This window comes from Dysidea avara, chromosome 2 (genome assembly GCF_963678975.1).
Source record: "Dysidea avara chromosome 2, odDysAvar1.4, whole genome shotgun sequence".
Taxonomy (NCBI): domain Eukaryota; kingdom Metazoa; phylum Porifera; class Demospongiae; order Dictyoceratida; family Dysideidae; genus Dysidea; species Dysidea avara.
Genome location: NC_089273.1, coordinates 47,520,675 through 47,531,544, shown reverse-complemented (window position 1 = coordinate 47,531,544; position 10,870 = coordinate 47,520,675). Strand labels below are relative to the sequence as shown.

The 10,870-nt window shown below is 39.8% G+C and overlaps 1 long non-coding RNA gene across 1 annotated transcript in view; it reads right to left on the bottom strand.

Annotated features, from left to right (window-relative positions):
• Positions 1-4,374, bottom strand: part of LOC136246086 (uncharacterized) — a 12,342-nt gene extending 7,968 nt beyond the window's left edge. The window contains exon 1 of the long non-coding RNA XR_010696240.1: positions 4,233-4,374. This is a non-coding gene — a long non-coding RNA (uncharacterized lncRNA). The remainder of the gene's footprint in view (positions 1-4,232) is intronic.
• Positions 4,375-10,870: the final 6,496 nt, after the last annotated feature.

Below are 10,870 nucleotides of genomic sequence, written 5' to 3'. Positions count from 1 at the left end.
TGCAGCACTGGTGCATCCAAGAGGAATCCCCATTACTGCTTATATTGTTTACCTTATTGGAGCCATGCACCTACACACACGTATGTATGGGTGTATGGCTCCTGCAACTTTCACGTGCCCATCACGTGACATTTTTCCTGAGGTTGCAGGTACCCGGCATCTATATGCAGGCTCTGTCAGTCAATTAGAGCACTTTCATGGTTAATGGTTGAATTTTAAAATGTTATGGTTTGCAACAGAGTAGCTAACTTTCAGTGTTGATGGCTTAGCTAGTCTATAGTCCATCAATTACCAGGCTTTCGATGCAGTTCATTGGTGGGATAGTTAGTGAAACATTCTTGATTGCTCTATTAGAGTGTTTTGATTGTTTCAACGGAAGGATCCAACAATGTTACAAAGAAACCTGCATCACCTTTATCAAGCTTTTGTCCTGTTCCCGCTTTCCATTCCCATCCCATTTTCCTAGAATTCTAATTGTAAGAGGGCTAATTTTAGTGATGAAAGTTGCACAGTGGAGTTTGTTTTGGAAGCATGCGGGAAACATGGATTTCAATACAGTAAAACAACCTAAATGCTATCACAGAGCTTCTAAAATTGGAAATTTTCTGAGGGCATACCCCCAAAATGAATTAGAGGCAAAATGAAGTAAATACATAATCTGTTACCATTAAGAGATATTAAATGTAATTATTAGGTAGGCTGACTGCTCTAAATGCCCTTAACCCTCACCCACTGTCTATGTGATTGATTCAAGCACATGCACAGCATTGTAATGACTGTTACCATTAAAGCCATGGACTGCTCTATATTAGAGTATCTTAGGCTCTGGAGAAGAAAGATGTTGCTATCTAAAATTCTCCTTTAACCCTTAAACCTCTTGGGAACGTGTGTTTACACAATATGGGCATGAATGGTGATGTTAAGTGGGGTAACTTAATTTTTATAGTGCAAAACAACACATTACTCAAATGAATATTTTAACTATAGTGGCATACTTGTTATGAAGCAATGAACAACAGCAAGTCACGTTTCTGTGTTTTGAAATTCTTGCCATGTCTTAAATTTGAAATTGTGGCTTTACTCACATGAATCATGTATGGCCTGATAAAAAGAATTTTATGACAAAACAAACAGAACTTGTTGCACGTTGCTAGGTGCAACTACCATAGAGTTATGGATCATTTTATAAAGCCATGTAAAGAGATTGTGTGTTCCCTGCCAAAAAGTTATTTACACGGCTGGTTTTGGTCTCACTGTTTAGTGTTAGGGAAGGTATCATTTTAATCCTTGTTACATAACAAGTAGATGACGCAAATTGTATAACCATAGGATGGATGCTTTGAAAGCTACAGCACTTTCTTTGCACAAGGCATGCATAAATATTTGCACCAGATTTCTGACCTATGCAGGTTTAAGGGTTAATAGAATGAGCTCAATTACAGCCACATGTTTTGTGCATGATTCACTTAGTACCTTGTACACAGAGCAATCATAGAACAAAATGTAATAGGAGGGGGCATGGGTACCCTAAATTCCCCATCCTGGATACACCGTCATGCTTGATATTCATTGGTTTCTTACAACACCAAGCTACTAATGACTCAGTTTACTATACCAGATATCTATTATTACATCAATGGAAATGCACATAAAAAATACTATTTGTAGCTGGGGATTTGACAATATGCAAGACCCCATTACTAAAGCATAGGAGCTTGTCTAATCCCCTACCAATCCCCCAATAACTGCTGCAGTTGATGAGTGATTCATGTAATGTGCACAAGCTTGTGTAGGCTGTGGCCTCCATTTTGCTTAATAAATTTTAGTCAAAAGTCCCACTACCGTGGGCAAATACAGTTCATAAATACACTACAACACTCCTACTTAATCCATACTGGGAATTATAAATGATACAGAGGTCCCTTCATTATCCAAACTCATTGGGCGTTAATGGAAAAGTTTGGATGAACAAAAAGCCCATACATTTATATAGAGTTCAGTTAAAATACTCTAATAGGACATACACTCTAGGCAAAATGCTCTAATAGAACAGTCACTTCCACAGTTCGGATAACAGAAAATTCGGATAATTGATGGCCAGAAAATGAAGAGACCAGTGTAGGTGCATTATTCAACGAAATATGCCCCTTGTCAGGCAGAGGTGGGATTGGTGGAGATATGCACAATCTACATGACAAATTCCCCACTTTGGAGAACATTTTTATGTTATGAATCGCCTACTAATTTGTATTATTTACACTGATCACTAACAACGTGGCTTTTACGTTGCAAATGTTCCTACCATGGGACAACTTGGGGTAATGAATCTCCTACAAATCTGGCTGACCCACTGCCTGACCTGGGCCAGTAGCTAGAGAGGTGTGGTGTAATGCACCTATCAATGTAATTCCCGACTACCAGGAATACAGGCTGAGGCGGTGATTTGCATCACAGAAAATCATTATTCCCCACCTACTGGGGAAGTATTGGCGATGCAAACCTTGACCAAGTCTTGACTAGCAAACCCCAGGGATAGTGGGGCTAGGAGGGGATTTTGTATAATTATGTGGCGTTCAGACGTTGGTCAAGAGATTCGGGTTGTGAGTGAATTCTAGTGGATTCTAGTAGCTAGCTAGCCCCTTTCTAAGGCACATGCCTTTGCTTCAGTAAATTTCTTAGTAAAGACAACCCCCACCATGTCGGGAAAACTTGGCAATCAATCCCCCCATCATCCCCAACCTTCTCCAAACCCTCAGCCCGCATCTGTAGTAATCGAGCATTACATTGATAGGCATATAAGCACCTAATTGAACTGAACACTCTAGCTACATTTTCAAACTTGATTGAACAGCACTTATAATTTGTGATTGTTTGGGCTTAATCAGCTTTGCTGTCTGCCCTTTTCCGCCAAATAATAATAATAATAATAAGGGGGCATCTCCAAACTGATTTTGGTATGCTTAACGTCATAATGATGCTAACTTCAAACTCCACCCCCCCCCCCCCCCCCCCCTCCTTAGCGTCACACTATGAAAACAATGCATGGGCAATCGAGAAGCACAAAACGTTATATTCTTTATCTGAAAACATAGTCTACAAACAGTATTGCAGCATAATCACATCACTTTCTTTGTTCCTAGCTGTTTACACTATAACTGCTTTAATAAAAATTTATAATGTCACGGACTGAACCCCCCCTCTCCCTTTCTAACGTAATTATGACCTTAAGCGTACCAAAATCAGTTTGGAAATGCCCCCCAACAATGATAGGTGCATTATCAATAATAAGGCCACTACAATGAGATAACTTGTTTCTCATCAACTTCTCATAGAGTAACACATGCGAGCGGGCGGGTTATCTCATTATTGCACAAGCCATAGCTATAAATTGCAGGATGTATATATTTGTACAAAACCAGTATAATAATCCTTTATTTTAGGTTATTGGCTGGGTGCACACCAAGCACTGGTGCACACTAAGGGTAAAACTCCGACTGAGTTGACATAAACTTTAACTTCAGTAACAAAGCTTTCAAGTCCTTTACGAGACTTCCACCAGTCTTGGGGTCATGTATCATACCCCAGTACAGCAGCGGTGTTAGCACGTGTAGGCTAGTCAGTTTTATTAGGGGGAGGGGCTGTGCAAGCTTGTGGCAGAAGTAGCAACACTAAAGCTACTATGACTCTTCAGTAAGATATGATGGCCCTCCTCCACATAGGGCATGCAGATCACAGTACCAATGCTAGTGTATATACACTGTAGCACTCACTGTTGATGCCTTGGTGGTTGTTGATGCTCCAGAAAGCACTCTAATCAACACAGAAGTACAAAAAAGCCTCAAAAATCTGAGTGTCTGTATCTCAATGGGATTGCAGTTTTCCATAGAAATAGTGCTTTTCTACGTGATAATTAAACCCACTAACACTACACTCAAAAGAAGCCATGCTGCAATCTCGTGCAATAATGAGTTTGCATGGGCAAAAGAAAATTTTGGTGCGGGCGGTTGATGAGAAACAAGTTATCTCATTGTAGTGGCCTAAACTAATTAAATGAAGCAATGCGGTTGAGCTTTTGCATGTTATAACTGAAGTAGTAAGCACAGGCTTTGCCTCCAGTGTCTAACTGGTAAAGCAGATTAAAAGAAACAAAAAATAACGAGCTAGTCTCACGTGGCCAGACGGCTTCTTAGTGTCTCGTCTGCCGTGAGTGACCAGTGAGCTTAGAGACTGACCTGCCCTTTACCGTATAGCTAATCAATCCTTTATCACGCGTAGATCACTTCCAGTCCAGTGTGGCCAGACCCGCTTTTCTCCCGCGATCAGAGATGAACTATGATAATGGCAGGCGCTTAATTATGATCTCTACTGAATCGATAAGCGCCGTGGGCGAAAAAGGTGGTCTGGCTACACGAGACTAATTCCACGGAAAGATATAGTGAGTTAGATGTCTTTGCGGATGTTACTAACGTATAATCAATAATCAAGAGTGTCTGTGATTCTAGGGAGCGGCTACAAAGGCACTTATAAGCAAGGCACAAGAATGGTCTACATGTCAATGGAGGATCCAGGATGGGGCATTTGGGGCAAATCCCCCCCCCCCCCCCCCCCTACCCCCCCTACCCCCCTACCCCCCCCTACCTCACCTGTGGAGGAGCCAGCCATGTTTCTGATTAAAATACTAAACTTTAAGTCAGGTCAGTTTAACTATAAAACTCATACACGTTTTACTAACATTTAGCTATTATGAATTCACTTGAAACCAAAGTCAAACCTATGGTCAATCTAACTGTGAAATTGTCACCTGGCACCTTAATACGTACTAAGCGCCTCTAAAATAATTATTGTGTTGGTGCTTAAAACATTCAGAGCCATTTTGAACAACTTTTAAGGCTTCACAACCATCTTAAATGACAAAAATCAACAGTGAGACACTAAAGAGGTGATTATTTTGCTGATTTAAAAATGTAGCAACCAACAAGAGAATCTGTCTCTCTCCAACCACCTACAACTTAGCCTGTCTGTGCTCCTCCCCTTGCCAACTCCTGGGTCCACCCCTGCATTTTAACTTCTCAACCTCAATCAGAAGTGCAAAGGTATACTTATTGGTAAAACTTTACATACAACTGATACAAGTTATACAATGGAAACATCTATATCTCCCAGGTCACAGGTTGAACTGAGTGAAGTTAACTTTGAGAGAGACCTCAGTAGCTAATATATGGACTAACTACCTCTTGATTCAAAGCCTTTACACTGTGATCAGCTGCTGCAAGCACAACAAAGCTCTGGATTTGTATGGAAGTGTGGATAGTTTGGGGACAAGTTTGGTCACTCTTCCCTGCACCCTCTCCGAGGTGTCAATGTAGGTATGGATCACTTATTTATTTATTATTACTGGGCAGGCAGCTCTGCCTATGTGCCCAAGAAAATTTTACAAAAATGATATAGTATCGCCTACATACATGCATGCATATAGTAGCTAGTTAACCCAACTCAACCTTTGTTGGTACTGTAGTATAGCAACATATAACTACATGTATATTATGCATGTCGCCTAGCTAAATTTGAAAATTCCACTGTTATTATTATGCAAGTGAGTGGTTGGCTAGGCCATAGCTTTTAACTATTGTGTGAAAAACAATGATTACAACAGAATTTTAAATTTCATTATATATTCAATGGACCAAATAATGGCAGACGAGCCTAAATATTGATAAACGTGCCATGCTCATCTGCTTAAGATCTACCTCACCACCTAAAACAAAACAGTGAATCATACAATTCAATGTCTATATCTTGGAGTCTTATTTCTTCCATGTCATTCCCTCCACATATCAGCAACATTTCACATACAGGTAATACAGTGAAGTCACTAAACTTTGTAAGGTAATCTAAACAAATGTGATGAATCTGTAAAATCTGCTAGTTATCTGGGTCTAGTTCCATGTAAATTTCTGTATGCATCCTGAGTTTGGAACCCTAATCTAACAAAAGACATATATGTATATGTTAAAGCATAGCCGCGAGTGCTATATGAAAAATAAAGTACTCGGCGCTTGGCCTCGATGCTAATAAAGCACTCGGCTTCGCCTCGTGCTTTATTAGCATCTCGGCCGCGCGCCTCGTACTTTATTATTCATATAGCACTCGCAAGGCTATGCTTTAAATGATTTATGGAACTTTCTAGTCGTGTAGCTTCACCATACACTAGGACTCGTAATTAACAAGCGTTGCACAAACTATTAGCAGCCTGAATGCACACAAACTAGTTTAACAAAGTAACTCACGCGTATTTCACCATAGTTTGGCATAGTAGATGTTCATCGCATCTTTTGGCAGGTTTTGCTCGCAACCCACAATCGATTCTATTGCGAGTCACATGGTGAAGTATTTCCGTGATATCTCCAGGATTTGTCCGTTTACATTAACAAACGTAACAGCAACGTTATCTTCTCCCACCCATCATCGAAGCATTTAGGTATGTCTATAAAAGCAATCCAGTGGTGGAACTCGTATCGGCTGGGGTGATTGATCACTCAGCGCGGCGAGGCTATCAGCCTTCACCGGCTTGGGTGATTAGTCGTACTGGCGCGAGCCCCGTAGGCTATTAGCCTACACTAAGGCACGTGGGCAACTGTGCTTTATTGCCCACAAAGAGTGCTTTATTGCACCGCAAAGAGTGCTTTATTGCACCGCAAAGAGTGCTTTATTCGCAATAAAGCACTCTTTGCGGTGCAATAAAGCACTCTTTGTGGTCGATGAAGCAGTTGGCCGGCTGAGAGAGTGTACTTTATGAAATTTAAAGTACACTTTTTCCTTTGATCTCGCCCACGCAAAGTTCTATAAAGCTACATACAGTACTATTATTGAAAGAGTGCAGACTAGATGGGTCAAACCTAGGGAGAGTAGAGTATCATGCTTTGTGAGCTACAAAGGGCAACATTATCTTCTCGCAGACTGATTTCAAGACTTACAATCAAGTACAAACACTGTTAAAGTTGGATGTTCTCAAACGCCCATGTTGCTGTGTTACCTAAACACCCACACCTGATTTGGTGTAGTAGGAACACCCATGGGTGTTTGCACTGCACTAATTCAATTTTGAACACTTCTTGGTGTTTGTCAACACCCTTTGGTGTTTATGTACACCTGGTTTAGTTAATAAAATTAACACAATTCGGTCACACATTAAGTTTGTAAGTCAATACAGGCTAGCATTTACAAACAAAAAATATCTTCCAGCATTGCACTCATAAACAATGAAGAAGGCAAAACAATGGAAGACATGCATATAGCATGTGACTCTACTACTGATGTATCTCATGCACATGCATAAGATGTACATGCAATAGATTTGCGTAGGTGCTAATTACAGTGTGATGGCATTATCATGTACCTGTACATATACACTGTATTATTTCTTGTGACAACCATGCAGTAATTCATTTCAGAGCTTTTTAAAATGAAACCCACAATCGAAAGTCATGCTTATTGGCTATGTTATAAATACAAACTGAAACCATAAGAGGTAGGAAGAGTTAATGATACTGAATGTGTGTATTACTATCATATATCCATGTTTCTTGTATGTTCTTTGTGTCAATTATATGATGATGTTTGAAATTGTTCGGTGAAAATGTGATTGGCTGTATAACAAAGAAAACAGTCCATTTCCATTTTCTTTTATATCTTCTACACCCCATGGGTGTAATTGAAGTACCCTATGGGTGTAACAGAACACCCTCAGAGGAGTCTGGTGTAAATGGCAGCTATAGCTCCCCAAAAGGTGTTTTGCAAACACCTTTTTTTTAACAGTGAAGGTTTACACAGCTTAGAAATATTTTGCCACCGTCACCACCACCACTCAGAGTGGATTATAATGGTCGGCCATTGGACATTTACCGACCAATTGGCTCGAAGACTGCCCAATTACCTACTGAACCGGTCAAGGGTGGCCGACCAATTTCTGCTAAAAAAGATCAATAGTGAGAGAGCCATCATTACATGAGAAAATATGTACAGGAATGAAAAAGAAAGAAGCAGGTGTAACCTCGGACTGCATGCGACCACAGAGTAGGCTGCCTAGAGCACTACTGTGGGCATGGCAAGGTACAAAAAGAGAAAAAAAAAACCACACACACACAATTATTATACACATACAATTACAATGATAATTACAATCTAATCCAAAACAGCCAAGCTGTAAAAAAAACAGTGCGGCCCTCAAAAAGGCTATGGTGAAAAAAGATGTGAAATCCAAGGTGGTGGCCAAGAAATGGCTGTGATGGTAGGTTAATGGTAAAAATTTTAATAACGACAATTCAGGTGAATTTTTGTGCCGCTTGGTCTTGGCAAAAAATTCACCTAAATTGCCGTTATTAAAATTTTTACCATTAACCTACCATCACAGCCATTTCTTGGCCGCCACCTTGGATTTCACATCTTTTTTCACCATAGCCTTTTTGAGGGCCGCACTGTTTTTTTACAGCTTGGCTGTTTTGGATTAGATATAATTTCTTTTTGTATTTGTATACCACAAACTTTGGGACTTTTTTAACCTGTCTTTTTTTTCTTTACCACAGGAAGAAGAAAAGATGAAGCAGATGTACTTTAAATATTTCTGATTTTATCAGTATATGTACAAATTATATATATAATACATACATTTATTACAGAACTCTCCATGGTGGTTTCTTTGTAACTGAACACTCTACAAGGTGACTTCTTCTTGATGCCCTCTCTACAGGGTGAATTGTTAGTAGCTGAATAATCTACAAGGTAACTTCTTCTAACTAATCTTTCTACAGGGCAATTTGTTTGTGGCTGAATTTTCTACAGGGTGATTTCTTTGAAGCTGAACTCTCTACAAGGTAACTTCTTCTAGCTGATCTTTCTACAGGGAGATTTGTTTGTAGCTGAACTCTCTACAGGTGATTTGTTTGCAGCTGAACTCTCTACATGATGGTTCTTTGTAGCTGAACTCTCTACAAGGTGACTTCTTCTAGCTGATCTTTCTACAGGGAGATTTGTTTGCAGCTGAACTCTCTACATGATGGTTTCTTTGTAACTGAACTCTCTACAAGGTGACTTCTTATAGCTGATCTTTCTAGAGGGTGATTTGTTTGTAGCTGAATTCTCTACAAGGAAACTTCTTCTAGCTGATCTCTCTACAGGGAGATTTGTTTGTAGCTGAACTCTCTACAGGTGATTTGTTTGCAGCTGAACTCTCTACATTATGGTTTCATGGTAGCTGAACTCTCTACAAGGTAATTTCTTTTAGCTGATGTCTCTACAAGGTCACTAGTTTGTAGCTTAACTCTCTACATTATGATTTCTTTGTAACTGAACTCTCTACAAGGTGACTCCTTCTAGCTGATCTTTCTATAGGGTGATTTGTTTGTAGCTGAACCCTCTACAAAGAAACTTCTTCTAGCTGATCTCTCTACAGGGAGATTTGTTTGTAGCTGAACTCTCTACATGATGGTTTCTTTGCAGCTGAACTCTCTACAAGATAACTTCTTCTAGCTGATCTCTCTATAGGGAGATTTGTTTGTAGCTGAACTCTCTACAGGTTATTTATTTGCAGCTGAATTCTCTACATGATGATTTCTTTGTAACTGAACTCTCCACAAAGTAACTTCTTCTAGCTGATCTTTCTACAGGGTGATTTGTTTGTAGCTGAACTCTCTACAAGGAAACTTCTTCTAGCTGATCTCTCTACAGGGAGATTTGTTTGTAGCTGAACTCTCTACAGGTGATGTGTTTGCAGCTGAACTCTCTACATGATGGTTTCTTTGTAGCAGAACTCTCTACAAGGTAACTGATGTCTGTACAAGGTCACTAGTTTGTAGCTGAACTCTTTATATGGTGGTTTCTTTTTAACTGAACTCTCTACAAGGTGACTTCTTCTAGCTGATCTTTCTACAGGGTGATTTGTTTGTAGCTGAACTCTCTACAAGGAAACTTCTTCTAACTGATCTCTCTACAGGGAGATTTGTTTGCAGCTGAACTCTCTACAGAGGTATGTTCCTGAACCATTGTTGGCAGGTTTCAAAAAGTAGGTTTACTAAAACCTGCCAAAGATGGCTTGTGAACATACCTGGAGTGAGGCTCTACATGATGGTTTCTTTGTAGCTAAACTCTGTACAAGGTAATTTATTTTAGCTGATGTCTCTACAAGGTCACTAGTTTGTAGCTGAACTCTCTACAAGGTGACTCCTTCTAGCTGATCTTTCTACAGGGTGATTTGTTTGTAGCTGAACTCTCTACAAGGAAACTTCTTCTAGCTGATCTCTCTACAGGGAAATTTGCTTGTAGCTGAACTCTGTACAGGCGTTTTGTTTGCAGCTGAACTCTCTACGTGATGGTTTCTTTGTAGCTGAACTCTCTACAAGGTAATTTCTTCTAGCTGATCTTTCTACAGGGTGATTTGTTTGTAGCTGAACTCTCTACAAGGAAACTTCGTCTAGCTGATCTCTCTACAGGGAGATTTGCTTGTAGCTGAACTCTCTATATGTGATTTGTTTGCAGCTGAACTCTCTACATGATAGTTTCTCTGTAGCTGAACTCTCTATAAGGTAACTTCTTTTAGCTGATGTCTCTACAAGGTCAATAGTTTGTAGCTGAACTTTCTACATGATGGTTTCTTTGTAACTGAACTCTCTGCAAGGTTACTTCTAGCTGATCTCTCTACAGGGTGATTTGTTTGTAGCTGAACTCTCTACAAGGAACCTTTTTCTGGCTGATCCCTCTACAGAGAGATTTGTTTGTTACTGAACTCTCTACAGGTGATTTGTTTGCAGCTAAACTCTCTACATGATGGTTTCTTTGTAGCTGAACTCTCTACAAGGTAACTTCTTCTATTGATCTC